Source organism: Tachypleus tridentatus, chromosome 13 (genome assembly GCF_004210375.1).
Source record: "Tachypleus tridentatus isolate NWPU-2018 chromosome 13, ASM421037v1, whole genome shotgun sequence".
NCBI classification, from domain to species: Eukaryota; Metazoa; Arthropoda; class Merostomata; order Xiphosura; family Limulidae; genus Tachypleus; species Tachypleus tridentatus.
Genome location: NC_134837.1, coordinates 14,786,950 through 14,794,322, shown reverse-complemented (window position 1 = coordinate 14,794,322; position 7,373 = coordinate 14,786,950).

The following is a 7,373-nucleotide window of genomic DNA, read 5'->3' as shown; positions in this document are numbered from 1 at the left end:
TGGCTCTCACCAATCCTACTTTCGTTCTTACCCTAAATGGTTGGAAGAAAGAGGTGCAGTGTTTGAAAATAATTTAAAACATTACTTATCTTGGATCAGCATGGCCAGGTTGGTTAAGGCATTCGACTCGTAATATGAGGGTCATGGATTTGAATCCCAGTCGCACCAAACATGCTGACCTCTGCAGTCGTGTGAGCGTTATAATCTGACGGTCAATCCCACTATTCGTTGGTAAAAGAGTAACCCAAGTGTTGGCAGTGGGTGATAGTGACACTGCTAAATTATAAATGGCTAGCGCAGATAGCCCTTTAGTAACTTTGCATGAAATTCAAAAACAAACAATACTTACCCTGAAGCTCGAATGTTACTGTCTACCACTTCATGTGGGAGAACAGATGGAACTCTCTGTGCATCTAAAAGAATCATTATTAAACCATATGAAAAGTCTTTTAACCTCTCTGGTTAAAAAAGTTGATGAATCAATGTCAACATCCATTGCTGTCCCTAAAATTCATTCCAGCAAACCCCAAGATCCACTTTGGTTCTGAGAACAGGCATTTCCTAAAGTACATGCAAAATGATCATTTGTTCATATTCTCAGTCATTGGAATCCTCATCCAATGACAAAGACATGTCCAGTTAACTCAGGGCAGTATCCATTGAGGTTGACAGACGTCTCTCAAATAGAGAAAAGAGATGTGGTCGAAAACAGAAGGGTTCTCCACCCAATTTGCCCACACATAAATAAAAATGACCATCTTGATACAATCGAACTGTCAAAATTTACATTCTAATCTGGATGATATCAAAGAACTGATTGCTTCCTACCATCCTGTATGCCTTTTTTTCAGGAAATATTTCTGAAACCTATTGACAAAGTCACATTTCTGCACTTTGCTTTGTACAGAAATAATAGGTTCTGTGATGGAGGAGGGTGGCACTGTTGGTTGATCAATATGTGTGCACCCTGTCTTTGCCACTCGACCTACCCATGAAAACCATAGCCATATGTGTTTCCTTTGGTCATGGCATCACTATTCTCTCTTCCTGTCTCCTGAAGAGACTTATAATCAATCAGACATTGGTGGTCTCCTTGAAAACTTGCCATCTCTCTTTTTAATCCTGGGGTACTTTAATGGACATAATCCCCTCTGGAGAGGTACTGATATTGATGGGAGGGATCGCTCCGTAGAGTTAATGCTCTCAGGTCACAATCTTTCTCTTTTCAATACAAGTTCTTATATTTATTTTCATGCACCTAGTCGGTCCATTACTGCTGTTGATCTCACTTCATTATTCTTCCACTTTTCATGGAGGGTTGACAATACCCACGAAGCAGTGATAATTTTCCTTTACTTTTGCGAGAAACTGGTCGTGGTCAATGCCACCCGACCCGTGTGACCTTGTGAAAGGTGTATCGAGTCAAATAGCCACCTATCACTGCTCTTGCAGAACGTGATCATGCCATTGTCTGTAAGCAAGCAACAGACGACTGCATGGCCGCAGTGACTGGATGTATTATACAGACAACTCCTCAATGTATTCCAAAAACCTAGATACGTTTTCCACACTATCCTTGTCTGTGATGGAATCCTGCCTGCCACATGACACAGTAGACTGAAAAGCAGGTCTGGAATACTTTTTGTAGGCATCCTGCACGCTCAAACTGCATCGCTTTCCAGCAGGCCCATGCACATGCTCGGGGATAAGATGTCAATGTCAGAAGGAATCGTGGATTAAGTTCACAACCAGCATGTCTTCTTCTACCACCAGTTCCAAAGTTATGTGGGACATGATTCTAGTGAAGCAGCTGATGCCCAGAGCATCACTGATACTTTAGGTGAAAACTTTTGCCGGGTATCTAGCACTTTTGCTTCATCCTCCACCTTCTTAACCATCAAGACTTGGGCAGAGTGATCACCTTTTTCCTTTCGGAGTTGATTGTCTCTGTGACTATAATCGCCACTTTACACTGGTGGAACTCGAACTGGCCCTTCGTTGGTCTGGCAATACATTGATCGGACCTGATGTACACTATGAGATGCTGGACCATCTATCTTCTGCTTTTCTTGCTATTCTGATTGATTTTAACCGAATCTAGCAGGAGAATGTTTTCCTAATGCCTGGCATCAGGCTATTGTCCTACCTTTTTCTAAGCCTAGTAAGGATGCCAAAATTCCTTTAAACTACCATCTAATTGCTTTGGCTAGCTGTCTCTGTAATATCATAGGGAGGATGGTTAATGCTTGTCTTGTTTGGTTCTTCGGATCAACCTCCTCTTGCCCACCCAGCGTGGGTTCCAACGACAATGCTCCATCATAGACCACCTGAATTGGCATAAAACGTCAATCAGAGAAGCCTTTCTCAAATGACAACATCTTGTATCAATATTCTTTGACCTTGAGAAGGCTTTTGATACTACATTGAGGTATGGCATTTTGTGACATCTCCATTTATATGGGTTACATGGTAATTTTCCCATTTTTATTAATTTTTAATAACGGGAACTTTTCACACTGTTCACTCTAAAGATTAATACTATCACTGAACAACTCCCTCTTACTATTGCACATTTATTCTTCGTCAACGACTTTCACATCTCATGTTGGCCGTCGAACATGAAATTTATTAAGCGGCAGCTACAGGCTGCCTTCAGTTGTTTAGTGAAGTGCACCACAGCAAACTGTTTTAACTTCCCTCTCTCTTTCTCTCTAGAACCGTTGCATGCACTTTTCTTACCAATGTGGTATTCACCCTAACCTTGAACTCTGTCTTGGTGAAGTTTTGCTACCTGTGGTTCCTGAGACAAAGTTCTTGCAGCTTACCTTTGACTGTAAGCTGACCTTTATACCACACATCAAGCAGCTATGAGTCCAAGAGCACTGAACATCCTCCATCCCCTCTCTTCTACAACTTGAGGAGTAGATCGATGTTCTTTCCTAATGATATATTGTGCTCTTATTTGATCTAAACTAGACTATGTGTCACTGGCTCTGACTATGGCTGTACCAGGACCTCGACATTGAAGATGCTTGACACCATTCATCATCAGGGACTTTGGCTCTGCATCAGGGCTTTCCACTTCCCCAGTCAAGAGCTTATACAGCCTCATGAACCTCCACCATTTGCAACTGTCTTTTCTGTATGCTCCAAAACTCTGATCCTTACCACAGCATCTCACCTGGGGTTATGTTTTCCTTCCTTGGTGAGCCATGCGTTTTCAGAACAGATGATCTGCTATTGTTTCTTTTGTTCTTCGTATCCAGATGCTGTTGGATGACTTGGGTCTGACCTTGGACAACATTGCTATATCCACTGCTCTGCCCACCCCTCCATGTCTTATTACAATCCCCAAAGGAGAAAGACAGATACTTCCGATGGGAAGTACCGTCTGTTATTTGATGAACACAGAGCCACCTGGTTTCGCACCATCCGTATAAATAGGAATGGAAGAATAGTTTGAAGTGAGGTGACTGTAGGCTCTGTCATGGTTTGTTGTGGTTCACTCTTTGCACACTCACACCACTCTACAGTTTCTGCATTCACTGCTGAGCTGTACGCCATTTCTCTTGCCCTGGACCACATAAAAGCTAAGCAATACTAAAATTGCACTATTTATACTGACTTCCTTAGTTATTTACAGGCCCAGGAATCGCTTCACGTTAGTTCTCACGATGTTCTTTCCGTTATTCAAAATTAACTGGACGATTTCTCTTTCACATCTACTTCTGTCCAGTTTTACTGGATATCGGGCCACGTTAGTATTCTTGGGAACGAACTCGCCAATACCGCAGCAAAATCTATCTGCTCTGGCATTGTCATTGCTGCGCCTGTTCCATACGTGAAATATGGTTCTGTATTCAAGGCTCGGCTCGATGACAGTTGGCCGTTGACTCGGGTGAGAAACGTGAAAACAAGCTTTTCCAAATAAAACCTTCTATAAGACTTAAAATTCCACTTTGTTTCTCTATTTATACTTAACAGTGTCTTTGTCCTGGATACAGAGAGTTCCACTTCATTGCTCTATTTACGCTTAACAGTGTCTTTGTCCTGGATACAGAGAGCTACATTTCATTGCTCTATTTACGCTTAACAGTGTCTTTGTCCTGGATACAGAAAGTTCCACTTCATTGCTCTATTTATACTCAACTGTAAATTTGTTCTTTATACAGATAGTACCATTGCGTTGCTCTATTTCCACTCAATGTCATTGTTCTCGATACAGGGAGTTCCACTTTGTTGCTTTATCTATACTCTACCATGACTTTGTTCTTGATAAAGATAATTCCACTTCATTGCTCTATTTGTAATTTTTTGTTATGGATACCGAAGGTTCCTCCTCGTTGCTGTACTTATGTTCAACAATGTATTTGTTCTGGATACTAAGAGTTCCCCATCGTTTCACTTTTTTATAGTAAACATTGTCTTTGTTCTAGAAACAGAGAGCTAATCTTCGTTGCTCTATTTATATTCAACAATGTATTTGGCCTGGATACAAAGACTTCCTCCTCTTTTCTCTGTTTATACTAAATAATTACTTCCTTTTGGATACTGAAAGTTCCAATTCATTGCTCTATATGTACTCAAAAATTATTTTGTTCAAGATACAGAGAATTCATCTTCGTTGTTCTATTTATACTCAACAATGTTTTTGTTGAGGATACAGAGAGTTCCACTTCATTACTCTATTTCTACTCAACAATGACTTTGTTCTAGATACACAGAGTTCCTTCTCGTTTCTTTATTATTCTGAAAAATATGTTTGTTGTTCATACCTAGAGTTTCCCCTCGTTTCTCTATCTCTACTAAACAATGCTTTTGTTCTCAATACAGAGAGTTTGAATTCGTTGCTCTATTTATGCTCATCAATAAGTTCGTTCTGGATACATAGATATCCACTTCGTTTCTCTATTTATATTCAACAATGTCTTTCTTCTGGATACACAGAGTTAGTTCCTCCTCGTATTTCTTTTTGTACTGAACAATGTCTTTCTTCTGGATACACAGAGTTAGTTCCTCCTCGTATTTCTTTTTGTTCTGAACAATGTCTTTCTTCTGGATACACAGAGTTAGTTCCTCCTCGTATTTCTTTTTGTACTGAACAATGTCTTTCTTCTGGATACACAGAGTTAGTTCCTCCTCGTATTTCTTTTTGTACTGAACAATGTCTTTCTTCTGGATACACAGAGTTAGTTCCTCCTCGTATTTTTTTTTTTTTTCTTCTGTATTGAACTATGTCTTTCTTCTGGATACACAGAGTTAGTTCCTCCTCGTATTTCTTTTTGTATTGAACAATGTCTTTCTTCTGGATAGACAGAGTTCCCCCTTTTTTCTTTTTCTATTTAACAATTTCTTTGTTCTGGATACACGGAATACCTACTCGTTTCTCTATTTATTCTCAAAAATGTCTTTGCTCTTGATGCAAATAATTCCCCTCGTTGCTCTATTTATTCTCAACAATGTCTTTGTTCTTCTTGATATCGAGACTTCCACCCTCGTTTTTCTCTTTATTTTCAACGATTTCTTTGTTGTAGATACAGAGAATTCTTTCTCGTTTCTGTATTTATACTCAAAAATTTATTTGTTCTTGACACGAAGATTTTCCCTTCGTTTCTCTATTAATACTCAACAATGACTGTGTTCTTCCTCGTATCTCTATTAATACTTAACACTGACTTTGCTCTCGATACAGTGAGTTCATCCTCGTTGCTCTACTTATACTCAACAATGGTTTTGTTATGGATACAAAGAGTTCCAATTCCATGCTCTTTTTATACTGAACAATGATTTTGTCCTGGATGCAGAGAGTTCCACTTCGTTTCTATATTTACACTCAACAATATATATTCTCTGGATGCAGAGAGTACCACTTCGTTTTTCTATTGATAATCAACAATGACTTTATTCTGGATACAAAGAGTTTCACTTCGTTTCTTTACTTATACACAACAATGTATTTGTTTTCGATACAGAGAATTTCCCGTCATTTCACTTTTTATAGTAAACAATGACTTTGTTCTGGATACAAAGAGTTTCACTTCGTTTCTTTACTTATACACAACAATGTCTTTGTTCTGGATACCGAGACTTCCCCCTCGTTTTTCTTTTTATATTCAACAATTTCTTTATTCTAGATACAGAGAATTTTTCTCGTTTCTCTATTTACACTCCACAATGATTTTGGTCTGTATACAGAGATTTACACTCCACAATGATTTTGGTCTGTATACAGAGAATTTTTCTCGTTTCTCTATTTACACTCCACAATGATTTTGGTCTGTATACAGAGAGTTTTTCCCCGTTTCTCTATTTACACTCCACAATGATTTTGGTCTGTATACAGAGAGTTTTTCCCCGTTTCTCTATTTATACTTACCAGTGACTTTGTTTTGGAAACAGAGAGTTCCACTTCGTTGCTCTATTTATACTCAACAATGTTTTTGCTGTAGAAGGAAAGAGTTCCACTTCGATCCTCTATTCATACTCAACAGTGACTTTGTTCTGGATACAGAGAGTTCCAGTTCGTTTCTCTATTTACACTCAACAAGACTTTGTTCTGGATACAGAGAGTTCCAGTTCGTTTCTCTATTTATACTCAACAAGACTTTGTTCAGCATACAGAGAGTACCAATTCGTTGCTCTATTTATACTCAACAATGACCTTATTGTGAATATAGAGAGTTCCCCATCATTTCTCTATTTATACTCAACACTGACTTTGTTTTGGATGCACAGAGTTTCGTACCGTTTCTCTTGGTATTCCCAGACATTTTGTTTATGAGAAAATTTCAGATAATTAATTTATAGGTAATCTAATTATTTGTTTATTTGTTAATTACGAAATGTGGTAAATGTGAAACTATGTGTTTGTGCCCGTAGTTACCAGAGCTTTATGTAAACATGTGGAAATTTCTTTATGATGTGTGTTTTGGCAATAATCAGGTAAGTTTTATATCAGTTGTGTTTCCTGGATTTCAAAACAAATGCTTTTTGCTTATTCATTTGCATCCATGATGAGACATTATTGGTAAGCAGTTAATGTTACTTGAAACGACAGCACTTTGATATTTACATATTATTATTACTTAGGTTATATACACTTTCAGTGCATATTTATAGCATCTCGATGTTTTATGTATAAGCCTAATAAGTATCTATGGAAATGATATATATAGTATATTTCACTTGGTAATGTGCATTGGTAAAAGATGGAAGTGTTTTCATCCGAAGCTTAACTGTTTTTGTTTTTCGTTCGTTTCACACGAACCCCTACATAACCCTTACTGTTAGCTTAGCTTAGGCTTAAGCTATTTCATTCCATAGCTAACTCTAAAATTATCTGAAGCAAGCTACTTAGACACACTCTCTCAACA